At 41.6% G+C, this 12,444-nt stretch overlaps 1 protein-coding gene across 13 annotated transcripts in view; it reads right to left on the bottom strand.

The window, feature by feature from the left end:
• Ttll4 (tubulin tyrosine ligase like 4) overlaps window positions 1-12,444 on the bottom strand; it is a 36,881-nt gene that overhangs the window by 22,806 nt on the left and 1,631 nt on the right. For 8 of the 13 annotated variants that reach the window (XR_004117934.1, XM_031367987.1, XM_031367986.1 and 5 more), the window contains exon 2: window positions 4,547-4,713. The exons of 2 other annotated variants lie outside the window; for them this stretch is intronic. The gene's annotated coding sequence lies outside the window, so the exon portion shown is untranslated. Of the gene's footprint in view, window positions 1-4,546; window positions 4,714-10,644; window positions 10,788-12,444 lie in introns of all 13 variants that reach the window. 3 more of the 13 variants (XM_031367980.1, XM_031367979.1, XM_031367981.1) reach the window with 1 other exon arrangement.

Genomic DNA, 12,444 nt, shown 5'->3' with positions numbered 1-12,444 from the left:
AGAGAGAGAGAGAGAATTTGTGTGTATAACTGTCAAAGAAAAAAAAAATAAAGTATATGGCTTAAAAAAAGAAGAAGAAATGCTGTCTATCACCATCCCAGACTTGACCTTTTGTACCTTATAATAAGACAGGTCTGAAAGTGGCAAAGACCAGTCTGTACTCCCCTTTCAAATGGTTCTTTCAGAAAGCTCAGAGGCTGTTCAAGAACATATCTGCTCTATTGTTCTGTGCTTCAGCTCTCAACTATTTTTGTCTTTACTTTGATCCTTAAAAAAAAAAAAAAAAAAAAAAAAAGCTGGGCGGTGGTGGCTCACACCTTTAATCCCAGCACTTGGGAGGCAGAGGCAGGTAGATTTCTGAGTTCGAGGCCAGCCTGGTCTACAGAGTGAGTTCCAGGACAGCCAGAGCTACACAGAGAAACCCTGTCTCGAAAAAACAAAAACAAAAACAAAAACAAAAAAAAAAAGAAGCTGGGCAGTGGTGGCACACGCCTTTAATCCCAGCTCTTGGGAGGCAGAGGCAGGTGGATTTCTGAGTTCGAGGCCAGCCTAGTCTACAAAGTGAGTTCCAGTTATACAGAGAAACCCTGCCTCAAAAAACCAAAAAAGAAAAAAAGAAAATTCAGACAGAAACAGAGCAGACACAGCAACTTCATCTCTTTAAGAATCTTGCCAGCCCTGCAGACTATTAAGTTCCAAATCATACACTGGTGGGACAACAAGGAAGGCAAACAGAACTAAACGAAACCTTACTTACAGGGACTTTATTCTCAGCACCATAATGGAACAGAGAAAGAAGGAAGCAAAAGAGAAAGGTGACAAGAGTGGAGTAGCTTTCACCCCAGGGCCCAGACTGTAGTTGGCTGCTCTCTAGGGCAGGGAACCTGCCTTGTTTCACAATTTCTTCAGTACAGTCATTCTCTAAATAGACTCACAAAACATATCTAGTTTTCAAAGTTGTAGGGAAAGGTGTCTACCTGCATGAACACATCCACAGGGAAATAACTCATACCTGTCTATTTACAACAGATGACAGAATTCTGACCAGAGTACTATCCAAGAACCAAGATTTCAATCTACAACTACTAGGAAGAGAATACCAACAAAAAACCTGAAGCCATGTGACATTGCCCTCCTTTCCTACAGATGCTGACCCACAGGGAGTCCTTTCAAGAATACAAACAGGTACAACACAACAAAACGATGACGATGCTGAGCAAAAAACCACTGTGAATGCTAAAAACAGTATTGAGATCAATGTCCTCAAAAAGAAAAGACAAAAATTCATCTCTACCAAGTCCAAACATGGAAACAGTGTATGAGGGACAATCACCCTGTATACATACAACAGAGAAGCCTAACACTGAAGGACTCACACCTTACCGATGACTTTGTAAGACTATGTGTATGCATGTATGCTTGCTGGGTATACTCGAAGGCTAACAATTCAACTCAGTCCTCTTTTAGGGACCCACATCTTACCCTACCAATGCAACACAATAGATACACACAGGAGTTAAGGAAATAAAACCTAAGGCCAATATGTCCTAAAAAGCAACTTCACTAATGACCTCACACTCATCTCTACACTTTATAAGTTCTAATTCAAGCCTTCATGAATGAAACATCTAAGAACATTCCATACATTTTTTACTAATACCATAGATAGTCCCACCTTCCTCTACAACTATCAGTCAGAACCCACTGCATAATTTCCTCTCTACATCCTACCAGGTAATTACGTGTGCCCAGAACACTGAACACACACTGGTCTGACACCCAAACACCAGCTGGTTTGTTCTTTGGTTGGTTGGTTTGTTTTTTGACAGGGTCTCACTATACAGCTTTGGCAATTCTGAAACTCATTATGCAGACCAGGATAACCTCCAGCCCACAGATATCTGTCTGCCTCTGCTTCCCAAGATCTAGGATTAAAGGCATGTGCCACTTACACCTGGATGGTGTAAGGAAGAAAGAGCCTAAGGATAAAATCCCATCCCCTTAAAGTCTAAGGGTAGTTTTATCCCAGATGGTGTCAAGCTGGCAAGCTGGGTTAGCTTCAATGTAGGTGAGTTCTGTTCTAACTGATGGGATACCAGCACTTGTGTCTCTGAGATGATCATTTCCACTCCTCCTTCTCTTCTTCTTGTAAGGGTATATACGGTAACAACCTGGAGAAGGCCATATATCTTTAAGTGTGTGCAAGGGCCAGGGAGGTGAGATGGTTTCTTTAAGCATGACTAAGAGTTCCACAACTTATAAGAGACATCCAGGGTTGGTTAACATGCCGTTGTTTTGAAGAGCTAGGCAAAGACGTATTTGCCATGTTATATACCTTGTAGACAGTAGCTCCAGGAACACAAAGTAAATAGTACAAGTCCACAACAGTATCACAGAGGTGCCTCAATATGGTTTCAGTTCACAAGCAGTTTCTGATTCAAACAAGCAAATGTTATTTGCTAAAAGCAACTTCTCTTTGTGGAAATTCCTAATGAAACCAAAACTCAGTGTCCTGGGAAGCAGAAATGTAATGGCAATATTCAAGCAGCCTGTGTCCTCCATCCCCACCACTGCTATAGCTCACATTTTCCCATGGGATGCCAAGTGCCGAGAGGAATGTGATGTCAAACTTAAAAAAGTTTGAGATAGTTCAAATCCTAATAATTTGAGGAAATCAAATTATTGCCTAATCAGTTTGAAAATAGTTTCAAAAAGCTAACACACTAAAAAGGCTGAATTCTAGCTGGGTGTGGTCGTGCACACATTTAATCCCAGTACTCCAGAAAGCAGAGGCAGGTGGAGCTCTGTGAGTTGAGGACAGTGTAGTCTGTCCAGACAGTGAGTTCCAGGACAACCACGCCCTACACAGAGATCCTGTCTCAAAACAAAACAAAATCAATATAAGCAAATAATACCTGATACCCAGACCATAAAGACAGCAGATCCTCTCACAAGACAGCTTTCTACTGGGTCAAGCCTATTCTATGAAGAATTCTCTTGACTTCAGATACTCAGTGTCATTTCTCAAGTTTTTTCCCAGTGTCCCCTTAAATTTTTAAGTATACTGTATAAACATCTTCTATGTATCCATCTGTATGCTTGCAGAATCCAGGGGACAGACTCACTTTCAAGCAAAACTTTAGGATGAGCTACCAAGGGAAAAAGAACAGGGAGGAAGGCCATGCACAGACCATTGTAGAAGTCTTATTTCACAATACCAAATTTAGCTAGGTTTGGTAGTGACACAACTTTAATGTCTGAATTCAGGAGGCAGACTGCTCTGAGTTCAAGGTTAGCCTGATCTACGTACTGAGTTCTAAACTAGTTAGCGCTATATAGTCTCAAAGCAAACAAAGACAAATAACCAATTTAGCCAGGCATGGTGCACCTGTCTTTAAACTCAGCTCTTGGGAGGCAGAGCCAGGCAGAGCTCTGTAAATTCCATGACAGCCCAGTCCACATAGTGAACTCCAGGGCAGCTAGGACTACATAGTGAGATCCTGTCTCAAAAGAAATAAACAACAACAAACAAACAAAAAGCGTAGCATTCACAAGGTGTATATACACATACGTGTAGGCAAACTCATTCACATAAAAGTGTTTAAGATTAGTCAACTTAAATCAAGTTTCATAAAAGCAAATTAAGCAAAATTAAGCAAATTAAAAAGAATTTTCTGAGGCTAGAAAGATAGTTTAATGATTAAAAGCACTAGCTACTCTTTCAGAAAAATCTAGGTTCAATTCAATGATAACTCACAACCATCTATAATCCCACTTCCAGGGATCTGTTGCCTTCTTCTGGCCTCCATGGGCACCAGTCACACATGAATGTACATACAGGCAAGAGTCATATATATGAAATTTTAAAAAGAGAATTTTCCATAAACTCTATTATTCTCATTTAATTTGCATACTTTTAAAACCACCCCCTACCACACACACACACACACACACACACACACAAAAAAACTTAAAAACAGGCAAAGGCATACTTTTTGTCTCTGTCTATAACCAAATGATCCAACACTGCCTGATCCTCCAAATTAGCACTTTGCAAAAAACTTACTTAAGGAGTCAATAAAGAGATCTCACCTGAAAATAGCAGTTTGAACAATCTAACATTTTAAAGAGTCAATAAAATTATATGATTATTGTCCCTATGAATTACTCTTGAGGAACTCAGCGATCTAAGATCTAAGGCTATACAAACACTGAGTGGGGCTACATTCTTCAGAGTTCAAGTTTAAAAGAAAACAAGTCTGTTTTTGTGGCTATGTTCCTCCAGAGATCCAAGCAGGAAACTGGCCAGCTAAAAGGAAAGAAGTTTATTGAGAGCACAGTAGTAGTCCAGGAAAGGATCTGGATGCTCTCAGGGCATCTGAATCTACTTGTGTAAATCCACAGCATACCCCCCATTGTTAATGGCAAGTCATCCTGGGCAGAGGGATGGGATGAAGGATTGAGCAGGGGAGTTAAGGGAGGCATTATCTGACATTTACTTCAAGACATCTGCTTCTTTAACATTGCAAACAAAAACATGCATTACTTGTGTGAAGTCTCCCGAGTCTCCAGGGCACTCCTCCTCTTCCCAACCACGCTGCATCAGCAGCCAGCACCTCACAGGAGTGCCTGCCAAGCGCTAGTCAGCAGTTCATCACATCCAGGGCTCAGCAATTAATCACTTTCAGTGCTAGCCCTCCCAGCTGCAGTATTCTGGGAAAGACAAGAGAGAGGAAGTACCATAACCCTCCTGAGCAGTTATGTGAGATAATTCGCACAACACACATTGAAACACAGTGTACCAATGAGAATGACAGCAGACCTATAACTCTGGCATTAGAGAACAAAGGGTTGTGAATTTTAGACTAGCACAGTACCTGACCCACAATAAACACTGGCAGCATGGTAGTTATTATCTTTATGTTGATACCTGTCCCTTTTTTGGTTTTGTTGACCAGACACAAGCTTGAATCATCTGGGAAGAGGGAACCTCAACTGAGAAAATGCCTTCACCAGATTGGCCATAGGCAAGGCTGCAGAGCATGTTCTTAACTATGATGTGGGAGGATCTAGCCCACTGTGGGCAGGTGGGCCTGGGCTGAGCAAGCCATGGAGCACAAGCCAGGAAAGTAAGCAGCATTCCACTATGGTCTCTGTTTCTTTCAGTTCCTGTCTCTGGTTCCTGTTTTGAGCTCTTAACTTCCCTGCAGGATGGACTGTAGCTTAAGATGAAATAAACCCTATCCACCCTAAGCTACTTTTGTTCATAATATTTTATTACAGCAATCTAAAGCCAACTAGGGCAGTACCCAAAGATCCCATCTTCCCCCTCAGCCTTTTCATAAGCTGCCATGAAAGGAGAAAAATACAAGCAACATACAATTATTTCACTAGAAATTTCAAAATCAAGTAGGACAAATAATATTCCCTTATAAAGACATCACTGGAACTGGGCAGAGTAGTGATTCAGGCCATAATCTCAAGCACCTGGAAGGCAGAGTCAGGAGGACAGACTCAAGTTCTAGACCATTTTGGTATATGTAGTCAGGTCAGTCTAGACTAAAAAGTAAGACTGTCTAAAAACAACCCAAAAGACATAATTGCTTTTTGGGAGCTTTTGTGGCATTTATTATACAATTAATATTTATAATCTTCAGCTACAAACAATTTTCCATTAAAATACACCAGAAAGGCCAAATAGCTCAGTAAGTAAAAGTGCTTGCCACCAAGTCTGATGACCTGAGTCCATCCCCAGTACCCACACAAGAGAAGTAGAAAAGCAATTTCCTCAAGCTTTCCTCTGACCTCCTCATACACACTTTGATGTGTGTATACATATCAAATACATATACATATGTGTATACATACATGTGTACACACAACAAACAAGAAGATAAAATGTAAATGTAAAAATTAAAAATAATCATGCCAGGAGTTACATGGTAAACTAAACCCCTTTCTGTTGTCTTGCTTCTGGGTCTTACTGGTTTTTATAATTAGATACTTAGGATTCCTGAAACACTGTATAAGAGTTTTAAAAGCAACTTTTATTCAACTACTACCTAGACTTTGACTTCTAAACATCATCTGTTAATAGAAGGAGTCAGGGCTATCTAAAAGTGGCTGACTCTAGACCTGTGTCAGGAAAATTAAGACAAAGGCTAGAACACTGCCACCAGAAAAGGAAAGACAGAGGTAAACCAAAAAGTGGTACTATTCTACAGTTGATAGGAACATCATAAGATCCCAGAACACTATCAAACTAATAGTGAGACAATGGGTGCTTTCCTGGGAACACTGGGAAGGAAGTAAAGATAGCTACATGTCAGTGTTAGTCAGCTCTGTACTGGGGCAAAAGGAAATCAAATACAAACTGAAAAGTAACAAATAATTTTTTGGGCAGTAGAAATAGAACTCCTAAGAAATCAGAGCAGCACAGTGATTCAGACGGTAAAGACTCTTGCTGCCAAGCTTGAAGACCACCTGAGGTCAAGCCCAGAACCCACATGGAAGGAAAGAATCAACTCCTACCAGGTGTCCTGACTTCCACACAGGCACCACAGAACATGCTCATTTGCACATGCACATGCACAAAATAAATGTAAATAATAATAATAATAATAATAATAATAATAATAATAAAGTCTGAAAGTGAGTCTATAAGAGATCTGTAAAATATCAAGAAATATACAAAAAAAAATCCACTAGAATGAAGAAGCAAGTTTAGTAAGGCTAAAGGGTACAAGACTGATACATAAAAACAATTTAAAATTTTTAAAATTCATTATGCATGTGTGTATATGTGCATTTGTGTGTATGAAGACACATACATTCAACAACATGTGTATGGAAGTCAGCTTCTACCTTATTCAAAACAAGAGCTCTTGGATTTGCTGCCTATGCCAGATATCTCCAAACTCCCAGAGACTCTCCTGTCTCTGCTTCCTACCTCCTTGTAGGACCTGGGATTGCAGAAACCTGAGCTACTGCCTCTGGCTTTCCTATGACTTCTGAGGACTCAAACTCACACTTCATGTTCACACTTGCATGGCAAGTGCTTTTTTTTTTTTTTTTTTTTTTTAAACCCACTAAGCCATTTCCCCAGGCCCAGAAAAATCAAACAAAACCCTCAGCCTCACCCCATGCAGCTCTTTGTTGACCTCCATTGCTACACCTGTGATTGTATATGCTCTGCCCAGGAAGTGTCACTATCAGGAGGTGTGGCCCTGTTGGAGTAGGTGTATCACTGTGGATGGTGGGCTTTAAGACCCTAGTCCTAGCTGCCTGGAAGTCAGTGTTCTTGATAGCAGCCTTCAGGTCAAGATGTAGAACTCTCAGCTCCTCCTGCACCATGCCTGCCTGGAAGCTGCCATGTTCCTGCCTTGATGATGGACTGAACCTCTGAACCTGTAAGCCAGTCCCAATTAAATGCTGTCCTTTATAAGCCTTGCCTTGGTCATGGTGTCTGTTGACAGCAGTAAAACCCTGACTAAGACAATCTGCCTGGTTTCTTGTACTCAAAATGTATTGCTATTTCTTCCACGTCTCCATCTCTCTCCTCCTGGAAAGTTGCCAAGACTTATAGCTTGCCTGTCCTGTTTTTCTCTCAAACGCTAAAAGGGGTATCAGCTGGTAGAGTGCCTGCCTAGCATGCAAACCCTAGGTTCAATTTGCAGTACCACATAAACAGAACAGTGGCCCTTACCTGTAATTTGAGATGGAGGTAGGAGGATCTGGAGTTCAAGATTAATCTCAGGAGTTGGCTCAACAGTTAAAAGCATCTTTTGGAAGACCTGGGTTCCATTCCCAGAACCCACACTCATAACTGTAACTCCAGTCCCAGGATAGCCCACACCCTCTCCTGACCGATTTTAGGTACTAGGCATGCACATGGTATGCATACATACATGCAGGCAAAAAAATCATACACATAAAATAATAAATCTGAAAATTTTTTTTAAAATATTATTCTCTGTTCAAGGCCAATGTGGCTACAAAACCAAACCAAACCAAACCAAACCCAGCCATAGTTAAATGATAGAGTGAGCACCTAGCTAATGCACAGTCCCTGGCTGTAATCTCTGGTATCACACATGCAAATGAACAATTTCATCTACAGTATCATCAAAAAGAATTAATCACCTTTTTGGGTTTTATGGTTTCTTTTTAGGTTGGCAAAGGGTCTTGCTATGTTGCTCAGGCTAAGTTCAATCTCCTGGGCTCAAGCTAGTCTTCTGCCCTACTCTCCTAAGTAAAGATTATTACTGTGCCCAGACTTAGGAATAACTTTAACAATAAAAAAAGTATAGGTCTATACAATAAAAAATACAGAAACTGCTAAAAAGAAAATAGATGTAAACATACAAAGAGATATAACATGTTCATAAATCAGAAGTCTCTCTATGAACTTGGCAATTCTTATCAAAATTCCAAAAAGCTTTTCTGAAGAAACTGACAAGAGGATCTGAAAATCTGTCTGCAAATACAACAGATCTAGAATAGGAGAGAGAAGAACTAGGAGACTTACTGTGCCTCGTTTCACAATGTAGAACAAGGCTATAACAGCAGTGTTAATAATAGACATGTAGGCCCACAGGACACAATAGTCCAGAAGTAGACTACACTTCAGCCAGTTAGAAGTTGCCTCAGCAATTTCATGAAGAAAGGGGTCATGTTTTAACCCATGGTACTGAAGCAGCAGGATGTTCATGTTAATAAACACTCCACACCTAAAACAGGATTAACAGAGGAATCCACCTGTCTTGCTCTAAGGGCACAGAACGAGGTCGCATGTCCACATGAAAAGCCTTTTAAATCTGCCTGCCAGTGGTCTTGCAAACTCTGGTTCAAGGCACAGCTTAACAGAAGCACTTTCTGGGGCCAGTCAACATGCTATAGGTTTGGGTGTCTTCATTGCTTGAAGAATGTCATTAAGACCTGATTCTCTATGGAAACCTCACTGCTCACAAAATCCAAGTCCTGTCCTCAACAGAGAGACCAGCAGAGTCTACACACAGTTGAAAAGCAGGAACCTGAGAGGGGAGCTCAAGGGTTTCTATAGCCACTGCCATTCTTTTTGAAAATAGATGGGAATGTTGGCCTTTAGGCAAGTCACTGAAGGACAAGAGAGCCAAAGACACTAGAATGAAGCCATCCTTTTCCCGCCCAATTAAACTTTAATAAACTAAAAATCCAAACCACATGGTGACAATGGCATGTAATTTCAACATTCTTGAGGCTGAAGCACGAGGAGTGTTAGTCTACTTCTCAAACAAAGTATCTAGAGCAAAGGGAGGGTATCAGGCCCAGGGGCAGGCAACACAGCAGTTTCCAACCCGTCTGGAGTAATGAGGATTTCATCCTGACCTATGCTGACCCTCTCTTCCACTCAATCCATCACCAAGTGTTTCTATCTTCAAAGTAGTTTTTTAAGTCTACTGTTCCCCATCTCCAGTCATTACCTTAATAAAGCCACCATCATGTCCTCAGCTACTTCTACAATCAGCCTCCTTACAATCTTTGTGTGTGTGTGCATTCAAGTGCATGCGCCACAGTGTTCATGTGAGGTGAGAGGACAGCCTCAGGTGTTGGGCCTCACAATCCTCCCCTGTTTAAGGCAGTATACCAGGCTAGCTGGCCCATGACCTTCCAAGTATGTGTCCTATCTCTTCTTAGGAGCACTGGGATTACAGATGCTTGTGCTAAACATCCAGTTGTTACGTGGGTTTTGAGGACTCAAGCCAGGTCCTCACTTACCAACTGAGCCATGCCTTCCCAGTCCTGTCTTATGTTCACTCCCTGTTCCCCATGGCTCACAGTGCTCTTTTTAAAATATAGCTTATAGCCAGACTCCTGAGTCTGCCAGGCCTGATAGTGCACACCTGTAATCCTACTCAAGAATGATCATGGGTTTGAGGCTTGGAGGAGTAGAGTAAATTCAAAGCCAACTTGGGCAACTTAGTGAAGGACTACCTCCAAATAAAAATTAGTCTGGGATGTAGCCTAGGGTAGGACAGTTGCCTGGCATTTATGAAGCCATAGGTTCACAAATCATATTTTCACTTTCTCTCTCCCTCTCTCTCCCTCCCCCATCCTCCCTCTCCCCCCCCTCTCTCTCTCTCACACACACACACACACACATACACACACAGTCTATTCTGTTCTGTACAATCTGTAGGGATACGTGCCTTGTTTCCTATGGCAAAGAATCTATGCTGTCTTAAATCATCAACTCTCTAGGGGCCAGTCCCAGCTAAACTTAGACAAGCACCTATTTCTACAGAAAGGAATTATTCATTACACACTGATTAAATCACTCTTGGATGTGACACTGAAATCTGCAGTTTTCTTTATCTCCTCCATCTAAATGTTTCTGTAGGTCACCTGGGAAATTTAGGACACTGGAAATGGCTCATCATTTATATATGGGTCCCTGATGGAATCACTTGATGGGATGCAACTTATGTGGTACTGGACAGACAGGAATCAGACCCACTTCCTCTGACAAGATAAATCCTAAGCTCTAGCTCCCTAAAGTAACTTGGAGAAGCAATGAATTTAATAATGTGTGTGGATTTATTTTTATTTCTCATTACATTTATGTGTTAGGTATGCGTTTGAGGATGTACACATCAGTGCAGGTACCTTTGGAGGCCCCTGGAGCTGAAGTTACAGGCAGTTGTGAGCCACCCAGTATGGATGCTGGGAAGTGGAGGCAGGTCCTCTGCACTTAAAGTTATAAGCTTTCAGCCACTGAGCCATCTCTTTAGGCCTAGGCAAATGGATTTCTGAAAGATACACAGAGGAAGGTCAAACTCCAGCTTTAAAGAAAGGGAAGGTGAAATCTCAGGCAGTTTGGAGGGGCACAGGGCAGCAAGGCAAACTGAAAGAGTAAACCAAGAAAGATACAGGTTATAAGCAGCCAGACCAGAGAGGGTTACCACTACTCTTGGGGCTCCTTACAATCTGACAAGTGAAACCAGTAGAAGCTTTACATGACCAGGTGACTAGCTCTTCTGAAGCTTGATGTTTATCAGTCTCCACAGGCACCTCCTTCCTCCGGTGAACAGAGGTCCTCAAAGAGTGGTTCACAGAACCTGAAGGAGCCCTGGGACCCTTTCAGAGGTTGTGCTAGGTCACAACTGTTTGTATACCAGAAATATAAGGGCATTTGCCCTTTCCACTGTGCTAGAGTTTCCATTGGTGGTGTAAGAAAAGTACCAGTGAGGAAAGCCATGGCACCTGGGCCCAACTTAAGACAGTGGCGGCTTCCATTCTTTCACAGGACATTTAAACTGGCCACACAGTGGAAGAATGCCAATTTTACTGCATGGCACAAATATATTTTAAATTTTTACAAAAATTTTCTATTTGACAAAATGAGGGGTAGGGTCTGAGGGTCTAGCTCTCATACAGCACTTGCCCAGCAAGATGCAAACTCTAGTCTCAATCCCCAGCACTTGGGTGGATGAGGAAACGCACACACAAGACATACTAGTGGAGCACAATGGCCTGAGCCTGTAATCCTAGCACTTCCAAGGTAGAGAGAGACAAGACACAGTTCAAGGGTACTCTCACCCACAAGGTGAGTTCCAGGACAGCTTGAACTATGAGAGACCCTTATCTCAAGTGAAACAAAACACTATTAAAAGCTCCAGGAAGACACCTGTCCCCAGGCAAAGCACCTATGAGAATCAACTGTGGAACACCATGGTTACTTGAGAGAAAAAAACGCCCTAAGTGATGAAGTCCTTCAGACTTTGGTATCTGGTAGACATTTCTGGAAAACAAAACAAAGTAAAGCCGTCACTTCAAGTGAAACAGCTGACAGTACTTGTTGCCAATGAGAAAATTTGAACTTCCAAGAGAACAGGAATTTGGGCAAAACAGTATCTGCCACTCAGAGAGTGACTGCTTTTCTAGAAATGTAATGCTGATACAAATATGACTTTCTATTTTACTTTACATAAAACTTTAACATTCTTTATCCATTTCCGTGGGAGTGTCACAGTATCATTGTGAAGGCCAGGACAAACTCTCATGATTCTTCTCTCCATTATGTGGGTTCCAAAGACTGAACTTGGGTCATGAGGCCTGGCAGCAAGTGCCTTCAGCTGACAAGCCACCTCAATGGCCCCACTTTAGGAGTCTTCAGGTAAGGTCTTGCTATGTAGTACAGACTAACCTCAAATTTATCTTTACATAGAATATACTCATCTCTTCTTCTAAGAATTTTTAAAATTGTGTATTCCAAGCTGGACTAAGAAACAGCCAGGACTACATAGAGTCTGTCTCAAAAAACAAACAAACAAAAAGAAATTATAGCTGGGAGGTGGTAACACAGAACTTTAATTCCAGCATTTAGGAGGCAGAGGCAAAAGCAGAGGCAGGTGGATCTCTGAGTTCGAGGTCTACAGAGGGAGTTCCAGGTCAGCCAGGGCTACA

The sequence above is a fragment of the Mastomys coucha genome, unplaced genomic scaffold (genome assembly GCF_008632895.1).
Source record: "Mastomys coucha isolate ucsf_1 unplaced genomic scaffold, UCSF_Mcou_1 pScaffold14, whole genome shotgun sequence".
NCBI classification, from domain to species: domain Eukaryota; kingdom Metazoa; phylum Chordata; class Mammalia; order Rodentia; family Muridae; genus Mastomys; species Mastomys coucha.
Note: the sequence above shows the minus strand (reverse complement) of the source record. Positions and strands in the feature narration are given on the sequence as shown.